The 22,965-nt window shown below is 42.6% G+C and overlaps 1 long non-coding RNA gene across 1 annotated transcript in view; it reads right to left on the reverse strand.

Annotated features, from left to right (window-relative positions):
- The window catches only part of LOC143781061 (uncharacterized), a 34,548-nt gene extending 13,482 nt beyond the window's left edge, over positions 1–21,066 (reverse strand). Inside the window, exon 1 of the long non-coding RNA XR_013216525.1 lies at positions 21,020–21,066. This is a non-coding gene — a long non-coding RNA (uncharacterized LOC143781061). The remainder of the gene's footprint in view (positions 1–21,019) is intronic.
- Between the last annotated feature and the right edge of the window lie 1,899 nt (positions 21,067–22,965).

The raw sequence follows: 22,965 nt of genomic DNA on the forward strand, positions 1-22,965 counted from the left end.
CGTGGCATAGATTCAACAAGGTGCTGGAAGCATTCCTCAGAGATTTTGGTCCATATTGACATGATGGCATCACACAGTTGCCGCAGATTTGTCGGCTGCACATCCCAAAGATGCTCCATACAAGGCAGGATGGATCCATGCTTTCATGTTGTTTACGCCAAATTCTGACCCTACCATCCGAATGTCGCAGCAGAAATCGAGACTCATCAGACCAAGCAACGTTTTTCCAATCTTCTACTGTCCAATTTCGATGAGCTTGTACAAATTGTAGCCTCAGTTTCCTGTTCTTAGCTGAAAGGAGTGGTACCCGGTGTGGTCTTCTGCTGCTGTAGCCCATCTGCCTCAAAGTTCGACGCACTGTGCGTTCAGAGATGCTCTTAGGCCTACCTTGGTTGTAACGGGTGGCGATTTGAGTCACTGTTGCCTTTCTATCAGCTCGAACCAGTCTGCCCATTCTCCTCTGACCTCTGGCATCAACAAGGCATTTCCGCCCACAGAACTGCCGCTCACTGGATTTTTTTTCTTTTTCGGACCATTCTCTGTAAACCCTAGAGATGGTTGTGCGTGAAAATCCCAGTAGATCAGCAGTTTCTGAAATACTCAAATATATATGAAAATCAGGAAAGCGCAAGGGCAGAGGATGCTGAGGACTCACCGGATTCATATGTTTGCTACAGAAGTAGAGTATGTGCATAGATAGATATATTTATGTAGACATTGAGACAGAAAAAGGAATTGCATGGGTGATCAACAAAATGGTACACGAGAGCACATCAACCAAAATAAGTATTCCATAATACATGGTACAAGCCCTGGCCCATTGAAAAAGTCACAGTACTTCTCCCTGCAAATCGTCGCATCATCAGAGTTCCTTCCAGATCCAAGACTTTCCAAGCCTGAAACCCTGTGCTCGTCGAGACGCCATTCCCCCTGGGTTACATCTCCGTTTGCAGGGTCAACAGGGTCAACATATTGTGGAGGGCTGTATGCACTGGCATCACGGTGGCGTAGAAAGTTGTGCTGGACGCAACAGGCAAGCATCACAGAGTCAATGGACGAGAGTTTCATGTTGAGTGCAGTGTGGAAAACCCGAAATCGGTTTGCCATAATACCAAAAGCATTCTCCACAACGCGTCGAGCTCTGGAAAGTCTGTAATTAAAAATGCGTCGCTCCGGTGTCAGAGTTTTCTGGGAGAAGGGCTTCAGAAGGTTGGGATGCAGTGGGAATGCCTCATCTCCGACAAACACACAAACACAAAGTTCATGTTTTCATTAGTGTTGCTGTTGGGCAGCAAGGCCAGTTTGTGTTCTTTCAAGCGGGCCCCAAAATCGGTGTGCTCCAAAACTCCACCATCAGATACTCTCCCATTGATCCCTACATCCACACTTATAAATTCATAGTTTGCATTAACGAGGGCCATCAGAATAACGCTGAAATAACCCTTGTAATTTTAGAAAAAATGAGCCGAGGTGTGGTGGTTGGGCGATGCGGACATGTTTCCCATCCAAGGCCCCAACGCAATTAGGGAACTGCCATTGCTGCTGAAATCCATGGGAAATCTGTTTCCAATCATCCTGGGTCTCCAGGAAAGGCATGTAAGTGCAGTGTAAAGCTGAGACGATTGCATTACATGTCTCTGGGATGATGACGCTGAGCAGGGATCGGGAAATAGCTGCGCAGTAATGCAAGTCTTGCATAGACCTGCCTGTCGCCAGGAACCGCAGCGTGACAGCCAGTCTCTCATCCACAGGGACAGCAGCTCACATCCTGGTATTTTGCTGCCTGATAAAAGGTTCCACAGCAGCAAGTAGCACATTAAGGAATCCTCCGACATTCGCAGGTAGTTCCTGAAATCATGCGGGTTCTCCTGCAGTTTCCTTATTAGGCCCATGTGGGACAATTGATACCTCTTCTGCAGCCACTGTCTGGTCCACATGCGGCGCTGTCGCCTAGTACGAGTGTTCCGTGCATGAGCCTCCAGCTGGCGGTGAGCTTCAACCAACAACGCAGCCGCTACAATCACAGGTACATCTGTAATAGACATGGCAACCTGAAAAAGCAAAAAAAAGAATTAGTACTTATGATTTGCGAAACTGACACAAGACATCCAATACTGTAAGGTAACGTTCACACATCACGTATTTGCCGCATATTATACGTCCGTAAAATACGCAGGGCTAATAAGCAGCGTTGACGTTACTGCCGTTCCCCATAGACACCCTTTGTTTGCTAATAACAGTTGTTCACACACTGCATACGAAAATACGCTGTGTATCTTTATGGTGGTGTGTATTTTTCTTAAGCAGCATGTCAATTTATGCAGCATATACACTGCACAGATACAGATGTCCAGTATGCAGCTGAGTTGCAATGTGTGAACGTACCCTAAAATCACTGTACAAGCCGCTGAAACGCTGAAATCAGGACGATGACCGCTGCGGCATGAAACCGGGAACGCCAAAGAGTGATTTCCGGAGCCAGCGCCACAACCGCTGTGCATAAACGGATACGCTATAGCGATGCGGATCGCGTGGCCTGAGTCAAGGGACCTCCTCTGGGCGTGGTTAGGCGGTGCCGTTCAGCGTCATTCCTGGTAAAATGGCAACGAGACAGCGTTCTGCTCCTCTGGGGCAGACAGAGCTGAGATTTTTTGTGTCCAAGATGGATGAATGGGATTATGAGGGTCTGGAGACTGCCCCCGCCCACAAGAACCTACATAAGCAGGAGGTGCTGCACCACATTGCTCGCCTCATGGAGAGGCAATTCAGCATCCGCCGCAGTGCGCTGCAGCTGTGGAAGAAGTGGGCAGACTTGCGGTTCAAGACCCCACAGCATCTGGCAGAGTTGCGGGCGGAGACAAGGCGTGACAAGTACCAGTATGGGGGAATCGGGAGACGCACGCTGCCGGGAGGGAGGAATCGGGAGACTCGCGCTCGTGGTTGCCAACTTGTCCTGGAATTCCCAGAAAAACATGCCACTTTTTCCTCATGTCTGTATTGTCCGAGAGGAAAATGTGGTGTCCGTGAAAAATGCTCAGGTCAGGGGTTCCAAAATCTCCACCGACATATAAAATTTTGGGGTGTCCGCAATTTTTATCTAGATTGTCCGGAAATCATGTAGGAGGAGGTTGGCAACCCTGCACGCTGCCGGGAGGGGGGAATCAGGAGACGTGCGCTGCAGGGAGGCGCTTCCTAGTGATGCAATAATACGAGTCCCAGGCCACGCAGAGTATTGAACACCAGAGCCCCCAGACAATGCAGAGTATAGCATCACTGGGAAGAGTGATCTCTATTTTCTATATATGTACGTACATTTGACGACTCAAAATTTCATTTGGCTCCTAACTTTTGCCGCCAATGGCTTTAGTCTGGAGCCCTGTACTTTTGGTGTCTTAACATTGCGGTTCTTTTTTATGTTTTGTGTAGAGAGATAAAGCCGGCAACAGAGGTCATCACCTGCCAGCACTTCATCCGCCACCAGCGGCAGCCCACAGCCCGGGCCGTCACGTATGTTAACCATCATTCATTGCAATTTTATTACTGCATACGGAACATTAGAGGGGAGCTGAAATATTGTATACATTACAGATGCAGTAAGGACCAGGCGCGCTAGCACTCCTCCGTCAGCCTCAACACCTCCCTTCCGCCGCTCGTCATCTTCCCCCGGGTCAGCGGTATTCTCCCCAGAGGTGAGCATTGGTAAGTGACCAAAACTGCGAGCGGTTCCCCACAGCGTGTTCAATTGTTAACCAGATATGTATTTGCTTCCTTAGTTGGTGCAGCACAAGCAAGGGGTTGGGAAGTCAGCAGCTCTTCCGGGGATGAGCAACCGGCGTCCCTTCTCTGTAAGTATATAGACAGTGGGAGGGGTTATCGGTGGGATGTCACATTTGACAGCATGAAAAAAAACGTTCTCGCCATCTGTGACAGGACCAAATTGAGTGTGTAGTAAATCTCAGGGTATGTTCACACAGGCCGTATTTGCAGCGTAATCACCATCCGTTCTCCGACCTCTTCTATCCACAGAAACGCCCACCGTGAGAGAGCTGCTGACCAGGCAGAAGCGCCTGGAGAAGACTGCAGCACGCCTGCTGGAGGCCGCAACAGAGATGTCGCAGCAAATAAAGCTGTTGTGAATTCTGCTTTTGGGCTCCCTCCGGTGGTTGTAGGTGGTAATGCAGTTGCCCCTGAGTTGCAGTCCTGGTCAGGTGTATCTGCTGATTGCAGTTCTGACTGGGGTATTTAGGCGTGCAAGATTCATTAGTCCTTGCCAGTTGTCCATGGTTGTTGGGAGGTTTTGGTCCTTGTTGGGTTCCTTCTGCCTTCTGCCAAATCAGCAAAGATAAGTGTCTGGTTTTGTTTCTGTGGCACACATGCTGTGTGCTTAATAATTCTGTGCTATTCAGTGTTTTTTGTCCAGCTTAGATTGTGTCAGTATTTTCTCAGTCTTGTTGGATTCTCTGGAGTGGCAGATATACATTCCATGTCTTTAGTTAGATTGTGGAACTTTTTGTATTATCTGCTGTGGATATTTTTGGAAGGGTTTTAATACTGACCGCTTAGTATTCTGTCCTATCTTTCCCTATTTAGCTAGAGCGGCCTCTTTTGCTGAACCCAGTTTTCTGCCTGCGTGTGTCTTTCCTCTCCTACTCACAGTCAATATTCGTGGGGGGCTGCCTATCCTTTGGGGTTCTGCTCTGAGGCAAGGTAGTATTCCTATTTCTATCTATAGGGGTATTTAGTCCTCCGGCTGTGTCGAGGTGTCTAGGGTTTGTTAGGCACACCCCACGGCTACTTCTAGTTGCGGTGTTAGTTCAGGTTTTGCGGTCAGTACAGTTTCCACCTACTCCAGAGAAAGTTCATGCGGCTCCAAAGTCACCGGATCATAACATAAAGCTCCAGGGACGGAAGCTGAGACATATGTTGGCCCACCGCCATGGGAGGATTTGAATGTTTTGTTCTTTTTTTTTTTATAGTTGGAAAAAATATATGTTTTATATTACCGTAATGTTGTGTGCTGATTTAATTAACTAGCGGAGCAGGCCAGGGCCAGCCAAGCCAAGGCAGACACAAAAGAGTTGGTCTACCTTTCCATATAGTGTGCGCACAGAATGGCAGCCAGCGCAAAAGAGTTTGCTAACCGCATCCTAAAGTGCCTCCATCTTGTGCGTCCGCTTGCCAGATGCACAAGATGGCTGCCAGAGATGTTTTATACATCATATCACTTACTACATAGATAAACATTGCTACATAGTCATAACTATACACAGAAGAAACAAACAAGAACTCAAAGATATTTCATACCGTTGATGAGCAAGAAAAGAACCGATGAAGACGCCTGCAGTATACTGAGTATGGCGTTCCGGACAGAACGCTCCCGGGAGAAGAGGATCGTAGCTGGCGGAGGGTCGTTCCGGACAGGGCTCTGTAAAGGCAGAACGTGAAGACGCAGCTCTCAAAAGTATGGCAAGACTGTATCGCCGGGACTTCACATCCTGGGTGCCTCCCAGTGGAGAAACACGCCTATCTGGCTATGCTGCAATGCCCCTAGATGTGTGTCGGATCGGTACACTCCAGCTGTTTGACGTGGAGCTAACAACCAGCGAGAACGAGAAGTGAGTCGCCGTTACGTCACTGGATCGCTCCTGCATCGCTCTGGAGTTGCTGTGTTTGACGTCTCTACAGCGACCTAAACAGTGACGCTCCAGCGATCTAGTTTAGGTCGGATCGTTGTCTATATCTCTGGAGCGTCGCTGAGTGTGACGGTACCTTAAGGATAGGAGGTCAGAGTACACAGCACATTATTACTAATCAAGATAGTGAGGCCTAGATTTTATTGTGCTATACTACTGCAGCTTTGAAGAACTTTTAGGCTGTGTGCACATGTAGCATATTTTTCGTTGTTTTTTCACGGTTTTTCACTATAAAAACGCTATAAAACCGTGAAAAAAACGCTTACATTAAGCATCCTATGTAATAGAATGCATTCCGCATTTTTTGTGCACATGCTGCATTTTTTTCCTGAGCGGAATCGCATTCCAGAAAAAAACGCAGCATGTTCATTAAAATTGCGGAATCGCGGCGATTCTGCACCCATAGGAGTGCATTGATCTGCTTACTTCCCGCACGGGGCTGTGCACACCATGCGGGAAGCAAGCAGATCATGTGCGGTTGGTACCCAGGGTGGAGGAGAGGAGACTTTCCTCCACGGATTGGGCACCATATAATTGGTAAAAAATAAAGAATTAAAATAGTCCTATACTCACCGTCTGATGGCCCCCGAAGTGTTCCCGCCTCTCCGGTGCATGATCTCTCTTCCGTTCCTATAGATGATGTGGTTCAGGACCTGTGATGACGTCACTGTCTTGTGATTGGTCGCGTGACCGCTCTTGACACCATGTTTGACAAGTGTGACCAACCTGTCAGTCAGTTTTCCAAGCGATGCTACAGATCGCTTGGAAAACGCTAGCATTCTGCAAGCTAATTATGCTTGCAAAACGCTAGTTTTCTGCGGGTATATGCATGCTAATTCTGCATGCGATATACCAGCGGCAGGAGGCGCAGAATTGCCGCGGAAATTTCCGCGGCAATTCTGCAACGTGTGAACTTAGCCTTAAAATGGAAATGAAAAGCTAGGATCAGACAGCTGAAGATTCTCTCATTTGAGAGAATCAGTCCAATTATGCAAATTTAAACTCTGAGCAAATTCTGATAAGAGTTTGAACCAAGTGTCAACGTAGTGTGATCTGATTGTCTTGGATGAGAGAACCATAGCTGACTATGAGGAGCAGATGGAGAACAAGACTTCTCCACATATGTCATCCGAGTGCAGTCCAATAATATCCACACACATTGACTTGCATGGCCAAGTGCAAGTCAAACTTGGACATGCTGAGGGGAAAAAAAAAAATCAGACATATGCACAGTTCCATAAACTAACATTGGTCCCAGGGCTATTTGATGCTTTATCAGTTAGCATTAGTCCAGAGAATACAGTAGTGTGCACCTGCCCTTAGTTTCAGTCTGTGAATAATAATAATACAAGCGATATGATCATTGATGTGATCCTAGCCCTCTGTGGTAAACTTTGACTTCAACAACCAATACGAGGGTTTTTCAGAGTCATCAACATCAAGATCAGGACAATTTATTACAGGTATCTCTGCATATATTTGAAAATTTGTTGCTACAAATGTTCAGAACAAATCCAGTGAATGTGGACATACCATAATGCTTGGTTCAAGCAGCATATGACTAAAAAATATTTTTTTAAACTTGTTTCATATGTCCACTTTTCATGTCTGTATGTCATCTGCATGTCTGCTTTTGACATCTGTGAAAATAAAAAAATAATAAGAGAATGTCTTATGTAATCTTTGATGGTGTGCCCATAGCATCCATTTCTTTGAGTCTAATCTAAAACATGTTCAGAATGATGCATGCTGCACTGTTTAAGACGTAGACAAATGGTTCATGTGAAATATCCTATTTGTCTGTGTACAGTCTGTTTGGCACAGGGGCAAATGTACATGCTGTAGCAAAGATTGCAGGATTGTTTGGCCTAAATGTGGTTAATCATGTAATCTTGGTGTGAAAAAAGTGTTTTATTGAAGACACACTTGGCATAGAAAACAGAAACAATGTTTAGGCCTACATTGACCTTTGTCAAGGTTATCTAGATAAAACATAAATGCTATATTTATATCAGGTGTAACAAATGAGTATCAAGTTGAAATGTAGTCATGGAGGAGAGCATAGTGAAAAAAAAACATCAAATATAAATGTGTAAAGGAAAAAAGGGATACTTGTGTTCAAGTGAACAAAACTGTGGAAACAATAAGGCAAAATAAAGAAAATGTATTGAAAGTAAAATTTTATATATTACACATACACCTATCCACATATCTCTGCTTATAAGTATACCAAAAAACATAATAGAACTGTCAATATACAAATTCAATCACTTGGTCAGAGCAAGCTTATGTCATCGGAAAAAGGGGAAAAAGGACTCAGGGGGTCATGCGGGCATCAGTTCATTGTATAAAGTTGTATTAAGCCTCTGTTTGCTATTTCCTATGCTAGTACTCTGTATGTATTCACGTCTTATACTACAGTATTATGGTTTTAAATTTATACAATTTATTTACTTATTTTTCTCTTTCTTCCAGGTCAATTATCAGCCAATCAGGTATCCATTCTCACTTTGCACTGCTTGTCTTGCTGTCTCTTCTTCCTTCCTTCTCCCTCTCTTCTCGTTTTCTTCTTTTCCCCTTTATATTCCCCTTTCTTTTTCTCTTTCCTTTGTTAGACACATGCATAGTGTGCATTTTCACCATTCTCCTTTCACATACATGCACATACTCTCCGCTTGCAGCTTCTATTCGTCGTTGCGCTTTGCGCATGCACATTTGCTCCAGTGCATGTGGCGTCTTTATGTGCTTGCATTCAGCCTTTCATTCATATCTTTTGGTTAACCTTTGCCCGATGCATGCATACTTGCTCGCCTTAACTACTTCCCCCCTTGTGAATTTCTCATCTGCGCGCACAACCCTCTCACGGTGTCTGACACACAGGTGTCATCGATTTCCAGACAGATGTCCTCTATTTAAAGAGACTCCTCTGCACTCGGGCATACCTCCCATCACACTGCCGGTTTCCTCCATACTCCTGGCTATAGACCCCTCAAAGTGACTTCAAATGTGATGTGGTCCCTAAAAAAAAATGGTGTTGTAAAAATGAGAAATTGCTGGTCAACTTTTAATCCTTATAACTCCCTAACAAAAAAAAATTTGGTTCCAAAATTGTGCTGATGTAAAGATGACATGTGGGAAATGTTACTTATTAAGTATTTTGTGTGACATACTGTATCTCTGTGATTTAACCCCTTTCTGACATTAGACGTATTATCCCGTCGAGGTGGAATGGGCCCGTATGACCACCAACGGGATAGTACGTCTAACACGATCAGCAAACGCTCACGGGGGGAGCGTGGCCGACCGCGGCCGGCTGTCAGCTGACTATCGCAGCTGACATCCGGCACTAAGTGCCAGGAGCAGTTACGGACCGCTCCCTGCACATTAACCCCCAGAACACTGTGATCAAAGATGATCGTAGCATTCTGGTGGCACAGGGAAGCATCGCGCAGGGTGGGGTCTCCCTGCGTGCTTCCCTGAGACCCTCGGAGCAACGAGATGTGTTCACGTTGCTCCGTGGGTCTCCTACCTCCTCCTCCCTGCAGACCTGGATCCAAAATCGCCACGGGGGCCTTCCGGGTCCTGCAGGCTCAGAGCAGGTGTTGGGAAGCCTCCCTGCAGTGCCTGTCTGATCGCTGATCTGACACAGTGCACTGCAAAGTGTCAGATCAGCGATCTGTCACTATAAACTGATGTCCCCCTGTGGGGCAATGTAAAAAAGTAAAAAAAAAATATTTACATGTGTAAAAAAGAAAAAAAAAAAAGAAAGTAAAGAAAATAAAAAAAAATAGTGTTCCAATAAATACATTTCTTTATCTAAATAAAAAAAACAATAAAAGTACACATATTTAGTATCGACGCGTCCGTAATGACCTGACCTATAAAACTGTTAACCCCTAGTTATCCCCTTCAGTGAACACCGTAAAAAAAAAAAAGAGGCAAAAAATGACACTTTATTATCATACTGCCAAACAAAAAGTGGAATAGCATGCGATCAAAAGACGGATACAAATAACCATGGTACCGCTGAAAAAGTCATCTTGTCTCGCAAAAAAACGAGCCTTGATACAGCGTCATCAACAAAAAATAAAAAAAGTTATAGTCTTCAGAATAAAGCAATGCAAAAATAATTATTTTTTATATAAAATAGTTTTTATCGTATACAAGCGCCAAAACATAAAAAAAAATTATAAATGAGGTATTGCTGTAATCGTTCTGACCCAAAGAATAAAACTGCTTTATCAATTTTACCAACCGTGGAACGGTATAAGCGCCCCCCCAAAAGAAATTCATGAATAGCTGGTTTTTGTTCATTCTACCTCACAAAAATCAGAATAAAAAGCGATCAAAAAATGTCATGTGCCCAAAAATGGTACCAATAAAAACGTCAACTCATCCTGCAAAAACAAGACCTCACATGACTCTGTGGACCAAGAGATGGAAAAATTATAGCTCTCAAAATGTGGAGACGCAAAAATTATTTTTTGCAATAAAAAGCATCTTTTAGTGTGTGACGGCTGCCAATCATAAAAATCTGCTAAAAAACCCTCTATAAAAGTAAACCAAACCCACCTTCATCAACCCCTTAATTAGGGAAAAAAAAAAATTAAAAATGTTTTTATTTCCATTTTCCCATTAGGGTTAGGGTTAAGTTTGGGGCTAAAGTTAGGGTTAGGGTAGGGGTAAAGTTAGGGCATGGATTACCTTTACAGTTGGGATTAGGGTTGAAATAAGGGTTAGGGGTGTGGCTAGGGTTATGGCTGGGATTAGGGTTAGGGGTGTGTTTGGCTTAGGGTTTCAGCTACAATTGGGGGCTTTCCACTGTTTAGGCACATCAGGGGCTCTCCAAACGCGACATGGCATCCGATCTCAATTCCAGCCAATTCTGCATTGAAAAAGTAAAACAGTGCTCCTTCCCTTCCAAGCTCTCCCGTGCACCAAACAGAGGTTAACCCCAACAAATGGGGTATCAGCGTACTCAGGACAAATTCGCAACATCTTTTGGGGTCCAATTTCTCCTGTTACCCTTGGGAAAATACAAAACTGGGGGCTAAAAAATAATTTTTGTGGAAAAAAAAAGATTTTTTATTTTCACGGCTCTGCGTTATAAACTGTAGTGAAACACTTGGGGGTTCAAAGTTCTCACAACACATCTAGATAAGTTCCTTGAGGGGTCTAGTTTCCAATATGGGGTCACTTGTGCGGGGTTTCTACTGTTTAGGTACATTAGGGGCTCTGCAAACGCAATGTGACACCTGCAGACCAATCCATCTAAGTCTGCATTCCAAATGACGCTCCTTCCCTTCCGAGCTCTGCCATGCGCTCAAACGGTGGTTCCCCCCACATATTGGGTATCAGCGTTCTCAGGACAAATTGGAGAACAAATTTTAGGGTCCAATTACTCCTGTTACCCTTGGGAAAATACAAAACTGGGGGCCAAAATATAATTTTTGTGGAAAAAAAAAAGAATTTTTATTTTCACGGCTCTGCATTATGAACTGTAGTAAAACATATTTGGAGGTTCAAAGTTCTCACAACACATCTAGATAAGTTCCTTAGGGGGTCTAGTTTCCAAAATGGTGTCACTTGTGGGGGCTTTCAATGTTTAGGCACATCAGGGGCTTTCCAAACGCAACATGGCATCCCATCTCAATTCCAGTCAATTTTGCATTGAAAAGTCAAATGGCGCTCCTTCCCTTCCGAGCTCTGCCATGCGCCCAAATAGTGGTTTACCCCCACAGATGGGGTATCAGCGTACTTAGGACGAATTTTACAACAACTTTTGGTGTCCAATTTCTCCTGTTACCATTGGTAAAATAAAACAAATTGGAGCTGAAGTACATTTTTTGTGAAAAAAAGTCAAATGTTCATTTTTTTTTTAAACATTCCAAAAATTCCTGTGAAACACCTGAAGGGTTAATAAACTTTTTGAATGTGGTTTTGAGCACCTTGAGATGTGCAGTTTTTAGAATGGTGTCACACTTGGGTACTTTCTATCATATAGACTCCTCAAAATGACTTCAAATGTGATGTGGTCCCTAACAAAAAATGGTGTTGTAAAAATGAGAAATTGCTTATAACTCCCTAACAAAAAAAAATTTTAGTTCCAAAATTGTGCTGATGTAAAGTAGACATGTGGGAAATGTTACTTATTAAGTATTTTTTGTGATATATCTCTGTGATTTAAGGGCATAAAAATTCAAATTTGGAAAATTGCTAAATTTTCAACATTTTCGCCAAGTTTCCATTTTTTTCACAAATAAATGCAGGTAATATCAAAGAACTTTTACAACTATCATGAAGTTCAATGTGTCATGAGAAAACAGTGTCATCATCAGGATCCGTTGAAGCATTCCAGAGTTATAACCCCATAAAGGGACAGTGGTCAAAATTGTAAAAACTTGCCCTGTCATTAACGTGCAAACCACCCTTGGGGGTAAAGAGGTTAAAGACATTTTAAAATTACAAAAATGTAGATATGCAAGTTGGATGTTGAAACATGCCTCTATTATTACTAAAAGTAAGAATAGGTCACAATTGATTCAATTACGATCAGAAAAAATAAATTTCTCACGCCAATGCTGGCTCACCTAAACCTATTTTGTCACTGCAATATGTTTCTCAATTTTCTATTATAAAATGAAAATTCAATAAATTTTTGCCATTACTACAGGAAGATGTTATTTTCTCATCTATTTTGCAATCTTGGTGCAATATTGTTGCAAAAAGCTCCCTCTTTAGATAATGTTTTATCACCTATTTTTTCCAATCTTTCCAAACCTAGGAGTACTTGGCTTAATCTAAAAGGTGTTTTTTGTTGTGGAGCAACACACTGTAAGACATGCAGTTTTGCCAGTCCCTGTAAGACCTTCTCTAATTTTGCTAATAAAACTCATATGATCAAACAGTTTATTAATTGTAATAGCAAGAATATCATTTATTGCATACAATGCACGTTATGCCATTTAAATTACATTGCTTGCACCAGTTGCAGTAAGAAAATTAAAATTAATGAGCATTTAAATGACATTTCCAACTCTAATAACTTATAACTTTACCAACAGGAATATATCCTCTGCATCAAAGCATTTCATCTTTCATGACATCCTGCATGGAAAGTTCTGGCCTGGGCTCTACCATCCCCATTGTTCCCCTAACCGCTTTAACAAATTTGTCCACATGGTCCAGGGGGAAGCAGAAGTTGCCCGAGTCTTCCTGAGATGAAGAAGATGAGAGAGATGAATCGGAGGAATCCTCATTTCTCCTCCAATCAGCACAGGAATCCAATTCCAGAAGGTCTATCTTATGTTCCTTCCCTCTGGAACTTTCCCCTCGAGTCAGGGACCTTATGGATTCCCTTACTTCTGTTCTAATGATGTCTTTTAAACTTGCGGCAAAGTTGGGAGTTTCATCTGCAACCTGAGGGGGGGATTAAGTGAAAGGCAATGTATTCTATCCTAGAAACTAATGCCGCTTCCCCCCCCCCCTCCTGGAGACCTCACCGTCTGCTGGACACAGGGGGAACATACATTTTTCTGGCAAGAGTCTGGTAAGGGGCATCCACAGATGGCACATTCCCTATGCTTTGCCTTAGCTGTGCACTTCTTCCCCTGGAAATTGAAACATAAGGGGAGACTGCGTCACTGAGTGAACATTCATGAAGATCACTTCTCAGTGTCTGCAGAAATAGGCACCAGATCATGAGGGGGATATTTCTCAGCCAATGCTACTGACTCCCGCCTAGAAGAGCTTCTGTGGCTGGATCGATCACTCATCTGGCCACAACTTGTACCATCACGGGATTTTGGCCGAGCCCAAAGCTTCTGAGCAGTGTGCTGGCCTGCAGTATTTTCCTGCTGCAGTAGTTGCTGCTGCTCACTAGCTTCCATCGTGAACAAAGGACTATTTGTAAAAATATTTCCCAATTACATGTAGGGTATTGGTGCACTCAGGAAAAAATGGACATCAGTTTGTTGAAAAAATGTCCTATTAGCCCTTAAAAATGTAAAAACTTGGGGCTAAAACAACATTTTAGTGGTAACATTTATTCTATCTTCACCGCTCAATGATATAAAATTCTGTGAGGCACATGTGGTGTTAATATGATCACTGCACCCCTAGATTAATTAATTGGGGAGTTCAGTTTGTAAAATGAGTTCACATATCGGGTTTCTGTTGTTCTGACACCTTAAGGGCTCTGCCAATGTGACATGGCACCATCAAACCACTCCAGCAAAATCTGAACTCCAATGTGATGCCTCTTCCCTTCTGAGCTTTGCACTGTGCCTCAAAAGTAGTATTCCCCCACATATAGGGTAACAGCGTACTCATGAGAAATTGCACAACAAATTGTATGGTGCAATTTCTGTTACCCTTATGAAAATTCAAAATTTGGGACTGAAAAACATTTTTATGGGGAAAATGTGTATTTTTTTTTTATTTTCACGTATCTATGTATCCACTTTTTTGGTTTACCAAAAAAATGGATACATCAGTATTTAGGAAGAAAGTTAGTGGCAACACCCTTCTACATTGATCCAGTACACATTCAAACCACACTTTGCGATCTATACCATATGGTGATTTTTTTCATGCCAAAAGCATCTGTTCCACAAAAGATGCATTCATTAAAGAAGGTGCAATTGTTAGTAAACGTTTGATAGAAAAGTGCTACAACAAGCTGGGGGTAAAGAATACTTTTAAAATTATATTAAACAAATCCAGACCCTCTTTGTCAAACAAAACTGATTTCTCTGTCACTGAAGATAGCCAATCCGGTATCACATTTTCGACTTCGTACAGCCCACAGTTTAACAAATAAAATATATAATTTGCAAGTACTTACCTGTTGTGAAACAGGATGATACACTGTGTAATTTAATTGATGGCTGGTATAGATGTATTGCCAGGCGAGGTTTAACCCTTGGCAACATGTTGTCACCCAGTCTTCCTAGATGTTCTGATTCCACCTCAATTGGGTTAAAGATAAAAGGCTTCCATAAACGTGGTGGTACTAGGTGTAATGTATGTCCTTTTCCATTGGACCATAAAAAAATCTTTACAATATCCTCCACAATAGATCATCAGATAACCACTTTCATGAATTGTGATACCAGAAACGTGGTGTACTGTATTCTGTGCTCTTCATGCCAAGTCAAATATATTGGTTGCATGATCCATAAATTTAAAAAGAGGATCGCTGAACATATAGCCAACATTAATGTCAACAATAGCTCCTATTCTGAGGTATCTAAACATTTTTTTTCAATCCACAAGGGTGACCTTACTCTTTACTTGTTTTGCCTTAGAAAAAGTCAGTTGTCCTAGACGAGAAGGGGACTAGCATAAACATTTATTAATGAGGGAAGTCTTTTGGATATTGCCTCTAGATACGAAATTCCCTAAAGGAATGAATTATAAAAACGATTTGTTCTACAGTATATCTATTGATTGTATTTATCTATTGATTGTTTGTGTCAAACCGGCTGCATTTTATTAATCAATTATTTCTCTCTTCTCCAATTGGTGCTTGTTCCCTATTTATATCTGTTCATATGTTCTTACCATATCCTATGACTAAGAGCACACTGCCGCACCAGAAACATGTCAGCTTGTTTTAACAGTTTTATTTTTAGTTATGTTTCAATAAATTTTTTTCATTTTACCTGGTCGGTGTGCCGGAAACATATCCTTCCTGTCTCCTTCATTTGCTAAGCGCACCAGCGGGATCGACACTCACTAGACATATGCCAGCAATCTCGATTGGATATCAGTTGCTTACTGCTCGTGTGGAGACTACCTGTCCCTCTTTCTTGCCTCACAGCTACATACTTAACCTTTACTGGTTATTAAAATGTGGGCCCCCTATTATAATGTGGCGCCCCGGATGTTCCAGTCGCCACAGAGGTACTGCACCTCAGCTAGAAGTGTGGCACTCAGCTCTTAGGTAAATAGGGGACACTACCCAGTACTCACACACTAGCATCCAATACTAGACCTGCATTACCAACTGCCCCAGTGGACCTGAACCGCAGCTTCGGCCATTTCCCTATTGTCAAGCACCACGGGTGGCGTCACAAACTAATTCCCTATAGACTCTATTTCCCCTTTATTTCATTAATTTTATTGGATGCTCGGGGCCACAGACTGGGTCACTGCTGCAGTGACCACCCCCTTAAGATCTGTCGGACCCAGCCCGAGTACCCAACGACCCTAGCGGGCACTCCAATAGCAACCAGCAAAGGCTAGTCAGACAGTTGCGGGCTGATATTAGTAGCCTAGGAAGGGGCAATGGATATCCATGGCCCTATCCCAGAAGAACATCAGCTCTCAGCCACCCCAGAAATGGTGCATCCATAAGATGTGCCAATTCTGGCACTTATCCTCAGCTCTTCCCACTTGACCTGGTGCAGTGACAAATGGGGTAATAGTATTGGGGTCAATGTCAGCTTTGCATTGTTAGCTGATATCAAGTCCAGGAGATAGTAATGGAGAGTCGTCTATAAGACTTCCCCCTTGCTAATAGTCATATTGTAAATACAAACACCGAGAATAAATCCTTTAAATGAAATTAAGACCCTTACACCTTTATTTGTTGCTAACTGATGCTCCTGTGTGAGTATGAACCAGCTGGTGGGAGAGCAGTTACTGATATGACAGCTTTCCAAATCACTTGAGTCATCATGAGATAGTATGGAATATCTTCACATCGAAGAAGTGAGGCATATGGTTATTATTTCTCTTCTTTTCCAGGAGACATGGGAATTGGTGGATAAGAAATAAATGTGAGTATTATGGTTGTTTACTATTTTCTGTCTTTTTACAGGTAACATGGGCTTTAATTGATTAGGCGTATATATATTAGGCGAGTATAACTGTCTTTTTTATTTCAAACAAAGGTGTCAGTGTCTATCTTTCAATTAAAGGAATTTATTTTGGCTGTGTGATTTTTACAGTCTAACTATGGGGCTAGTAATGTGGGCGTCTTATTGATGCCTCTCCATTTCTAACCCTTGGGCTTGATGTCAACTGCCAATGCAAAGCTGACATCAACCTCACAACTATTACCCCACTTACCAGCACACCAGGGCAAGTGGCAAGAGTGAGGCTAAGTGCCAGATTTGGGAGCGTATTATTGATGCACCATAGGGGGACCCCACATCTGTTTTTTGGGGGGTCTCCCCTATAATAACCAGTAGAGGCTAAGCAAACAGCTGTGAGCTGATATTAATAGCCTGGGAACCTTTATCGCTATTGACTTCTTCCCAGAACATTAACATCAGCCATCAGCCATTGCCTTTCCCTCTGCTGCTTTTGAAAATTAAGGGATCTCAACCACTCAGCTATTACCACACTTGCCACCACACCAGGAAAGTAGGAAGAGCAGGAAAAAGTGCCAGAATTGGCACATCTAATAGGTGCACCTTTTCTGTGGATGGTGTGGGCTGCTATTTTTAGACTGGGTTGCCAACTTCCATGGCCCCTTACCAGTCTGAGAATACCAGCCCTCAGCTTGTTGTAAAAAAATGGGGGAAACTCATGCTGTTTTTTAAATAATGTTTTAAAATTTAGCAGCCTGCAGCTGCCAGTTTTGCTTGTGCTGGTAATCAAAAATGGAATAGACCACACATCATTTTTTTTTAAATTATTTATTTATAGTGTACAGGTACTAGCTGATGAACACTACAATCAACGGCTCATGCTCTTGCTGTTATCATCAACAGCAGGCGTAGGCTGATGACAGTAGTACTCTATCATCAGCCAACACTTGTAACTGAGGGCAACCTTTTTACCGCCGGTCACATCTGCTGGCTCACACTGTCATCTTACAATGGTGGGAACTGCAGCTGTCTGACATGTGGTAATGAGCTTACTGATGATCAGAGCCCAGTCATGCAGATTACAGAGTGACAAAACAATGGATGTTCTGGCACCCATTAATTGATTGTGATTTGGGTTCAAATTCAAATACCTGAACCAAACTTTTTTTTTAGATGTTCGTCCAAACCTGCCGGACTCAAACATCCATGGGTTAGCCCATCACTAGCCAGTATTTTACATCAGAATTTGTAAGTCGAAACCAGGAATGGGTGAAAAATGCAGAAGTGGTGAGGTGTCTCTATTATAATTTGTCTATGATTGATCCACTCCTGGTTTTGGCTTACATATACTGATGTAAAATACTCACCTAATACTGAACATATGAACGTGTCCTTAAACTGACATACAGAGCCAGAGCCGGACTGGCCATCTGGCAAAACCCAGAAGGGCCTGTCTGGTCATGGGCCATCTTGTCTGCTACGTTGTTAACAGAATCGGTACTCTCAAGACACCCATACTGTTAAGAGTTGTGATGGAGCACAAAGTTGCTGACTCCGTCACTTACCCCAGCAGGCCACAGGTAACATTAGAAATATTGGTCTTGTAGTAAATCTTGCTTTCTTCCATCCAGGGTAATACTAGTAATATATCCTATCTGGATCATGGGGACGGGGACAGCATTGCCTGTGTGATTTCAAATGCCAGGACTGAATTTCATCCCCAGTCCGTACCTGTGCAGAGCATACACTGATCCAACACACTGATGAAAATTGTACTATTTTTTCACAGATGTATTAATGAGAACTTATAGATAGATCTGGTAAATAGACATGAGAAAAGGTTGCTTAATATTTTTGAGGTATTCATTTAACCCCTTTCTGACCTCGGACGGGATAGTGCGTCCGAGGTCAGAATCCACGCATCAAAGCTGGGACATGTCAGCTGTTTTGCACAGCTGACACGTGCCCGCAATAGCGGCATTAAACTAGCGCTTCCGGCCATCGGGCCAGAAATGCACGCAATCGTTGACCCCTGTCACGTGATCGGGGGTCAGCGATGCGTCGGCATGACAACCGGAGATCTATTGAAGACCTCTATGGTTGTTGATGTCGGATTGCTGTGAGCGCCACCCTGTGGTTGGCGCTCATAGCAATGCAGCAATTCTACTACATAGGAACGTTCTCAGTATCGCTCCTATGTAGCAGAGCCGATCGAGATGTGCCAGCTTCTAGCCTCCCATGGAGGCTATTGAAGAATGGAAAAGTAAAAAAAAAATTAAAAAAAATATGGAAAAAAAATAAAGATATAAAAGTTTAAATCACCCCCCTTTCGCCCCATTGAAAATACAACAATAAAAAAAATTAAACATACACATATTTGGTATCGCTGCAAACAGAATCGCCCCATCTATCAATAAAAAAAGGTTTAACTCGATCGCTAAATGGAGTAGCGAGAAAAAAGATTTTAAACGCCAGAATTACGTTTTTTCGTCGCCGCAACATTGCATTAAAATGCAATAACGGGCAATCAAAAGAATCTGCACCAAAATGGTATCATTAAAAATGTCAGCTCAGCATGCAAAAAATAAGCTCTCAGCCAACCCGAATTCACAAAAATGGAGACGCTACAGGTATCGGAAAATTGCACAATTTTGGAATTTTTTTACCATTTAGATAAAAAATAACCTAGACATGTTTGGTGTCTATGAACTTGTAATGACCTGGAGAATCAAAGTGGCAGGTTAGTTTTAGCATTTAGTTAACCTAGCAAAAAAGCCAAACAAAAAACAAGTGTGGGATTGCACTTTTTTTGCAATTTCACTGCACTTGGAACTTTTTTCCCATTTTCTAGCACATGACATGCTAAAACCAATAAAGTTCTTCAAAAGGACAACTTGTCCTGCAAAAAATAAGCCCTCACATGGTCATATTGATAGAAAAATAAAAAACGTTATGGCTCTGGGAAGGAGTGGAGCGAAAAACGAAAACGCAAAACCGAAAAAAGCTGGGGTCATGAAGGGGTTAAGAAATTAATGTTCCATATCAATTTTTATTTTTCCTGTTCAGAGAAGAGTTTTTATGTATACATGTGCTGCATCTGTTTAAAATAAGACAATACACTGACCAACGTCAATAGGGCTGTTCATTTTAATCCATGTGCCATCTGTGTGTCCATTTTTGACATGTGTGCCATCTGTTTTCATAAAAATATATTGACGCATGTATATGATCACATAGAGTTTTCAAGGTTTACAATAGAAATGTATCCTTAAAAATTGGATGCCACTCTGATGGTCCGTGTGGGATGCGATTTTTTTCTTGCAACCATAGACTTGAATGAGTGAATGGCATCAAAGACTCGGATGAAAGTAGTGCATGCTGCAGTTTTGTTTCTTTTTGTCCCGGACACTCAGACCGAGGAAAAAAAAAATCATTCCTCTGAACAGCACTATTGAACATGGTTTAGTGTACTGTCCGATAACACAAGTCCGATTGATAGGCTCATCTACATTCATCTGAGCCCAGCCTATATATGAACATGGCCAGAGTCACACTAATGTATGGCATCCGATGCAAGAGCATCAGACACGATATGCTAATGACACTTGGCTCCTGCTCTGCTGGGAGCGTGAGACGAGTGTCAGTGTCTCGCATGCGATAATCGGAGCACAGCTGCGGAGGAGACAGAGACAATTATTTCTCCATCTACACCATTACTGGCATCTGCATAGTCTTATATGGGTTGTGCAATCCGATTCATGGATGCAACCGTAGCATGCTGAATTGGCATGAGAAAATAATCGCAGATGTGAGCTTTCCATTAGGTTAACATTGGGTCTAGTGCAATCCAGTTTTTTATCAGACTGCACTCCTCCGATTTCATCGCAAGTGTGAGTGAGCCTTAACAATTTTATTTGACACAGCTAGGTCATATATGACACAGAAAGGCAAGTTTTCTTTGTTAGGCTATGTGCACATGTTGCGGATTCGTGTGCAGATTTTTCTGCACCGTTTTTGCAAAAACGCACTGCAGATTACCTGTGGATTTACCACGGTTTTTGTGCGGATTCCACCTGTGGTTTTACACCTACGGATTCCTATTGAGGAGCAGGTTTAAACTGCTGCAGAATCCGCACAAAGAATTGACATGCTGCGGAAAATACAACCCAGCATTTCCACGCTGTATTTTCCGCAGCATGTGCACTGCGGATTTCGTTTTCCATATGTTTTCATGGTACTGTACAGAGCATGGAAAACTGCTGTGAATCCGCAGCGGCCAATCCGCTCTGGATCCGCAGCAAAATCGGCAACATGTGCACATAGCCTTAGGGTGTACTCACAGAAGGCAATTGTGTTAGCAGTAATTTATGTGACTGACATCTGAATATAGTTTGAGAAATCCAAGCACATTCCGCCAAAAACATAATATATTCAGTTGCAGAAGTTAATGAATTAAATCTGCAACATGCGAACATACCCTTATTTACAGTGCCATGCATAGTTTACCTGTGAACAAAGAGCTGCAGGACAAAACTCTATAGCAATCAGAAAAGAAGCAGATACATTTGGAGCAATCAAGTGGCATGTGTTCACCTGAAACTTAAAGGTGTATTACAGTTTTACCAAATAAAGGTTACTAATTGTGTAAATGTAAATACAAATTTAGGGTTTGCTCACATCTGCATATATAAACTCGCTGAGATTCTCAGCCAGAAAAGTTGTTGAGTTTCAGGCGAATTTTATGTGTTTTTTTCTCACCTACCATCCATATGACATCCTTATTACATGTGTATGCAATCAGTATCCAATGTGTTTTTAACATCATCTTTTACATACAGGAATTCTGTCATTTCAAGTTAGTTTACTAATAAAACAATCTCAGTGTCAGTGATATATGTAATCAGTACTTTGCGTGTGTAGTTTTCTGTACTTACCGTATATAGTTACATATGTTGAAAAAAGATCTAGATTCATCAAGTTCAACCTTTCTCCACCAATTGTGCATTTACGGTAGTTACTAACTTAACTATAACCCGCAATGTTAAGTGCTTTGAGGAAGTCGTCCAGCCTTTTATTAAAAGCTGTCATATTGTCTGCCATTACTACCTCTTGTGGTTGGGCATTCCACCTAGGGCTGCCATCAGAGCATTACTGCTCTTACTGGTGTATGGGGCCCACCAGTATGGGGCCCTGGTGTACCCTGGTTAGTTAGAGAGGGGGCCCTCTCTTCTGCTCCCCAGGCCCCAGCAGTGAGTAACTGAACACTTCAGTAACTGAACGTGCCTCCTCAGTAGTGAAGAGCGAGTATACTCATTGCTCAGGTGGTCTCCAATTATTTGTGACTGCTCGGAGGTTTAGTTTTTGTTGACACAGCTGCTTGCTGTTCGGCTGCTAGCCAGCTTGAGTACATGTGGGGGTTGCCTGGTTGCTAAGGAATCCCCACATGTAATCAAGCCATCTAATAGCTGCAAATCATGCATCTGCTGCAAGGAAAACTCAGGCCATGTTCACACATTGCGGATTTTACCGCAGATCCGCAGCATTTTTGACGCTGCAGATCTGCAGCAGTTTCCCATGCGGTTTACAGTACCATGTAAACCTATGGAAAACCCAATCCTCTGTGCACATGCTGCAGAAAAAACCAGGTGGAAATGCAGCTTTGTTTTTTCCGCAGCATGTCAATTCTTTGTGCAGATCTGCAGCGTTCTGCACCCATTGACTTGCATTGAGTCGGGCACATCCGCAACAAAACCGCAGATATAAAAAAGATCTACGGTTTAGCTGCAGATGAAATGCTGCAGATCGGGAGGAGGAAGTGTGTGGGCGGAGTGTGGGCGGTGACTGTGTGCATGTACTGTATGTGTGTGCGGGTGGAGTCTGCGAGGTGTCAGTGGGTCTGCGGGGGTCTGCCGGTGCATCTGCGGGGCTGTCAGGGGTCTGTGCTTCAATGAAGCTTTATTGGCAAATAAACAATATTATAGCCAAAGCACGTGTTCAGATATATAACTATGGATATATCTATCTATAGATATATTTATAGATAGATAGTTATATCTATAGATACATAGATATATGTATCCATATATCTATCTGAGTACTTTCACACATGAGGCTTTTGCCGTCAGGCACAATCCGGCGAGTTTTGAAAAAAACGGATGTTTTTTTCTTAGAGTTGTATTAGCGCCGGATTGCGCCTGATGGCCACACGTTTCATCCGTTTTTTGCCGGATCCATCAAAAAAGCTGTTTCCGGCAGACGGAGAAAACGTAGAGAGGAACGTTTTTTTCTGTCTGGCGAAAAAACGCTTAGTGACTAATCCGTCGAAAAACGTATGAAAATGAGATCTGAAATGATGAATCAGGCATCCGAATCCATTTTTTATGCATTTTTCCATTCAAATCATGCACATTTTCCGTTCTCTCTCTCTCTCTCAAAAAAAACGGATCAGTTGC

This window comes from Ranitomeya variabilis, chromosome 6 (assembly GCF_051348905.1).
Source record: "Ranitomeya variabilis isolate aRanVar5 chromosome 6, aRanVar5.hap1, whole genome shotgun sequence".
NCBI lineage: Eukaryota > Metazoa > Chordata > Amphibia > Anura > Dendrobatidae > Ranitomeya > Ranitomeya variabilis.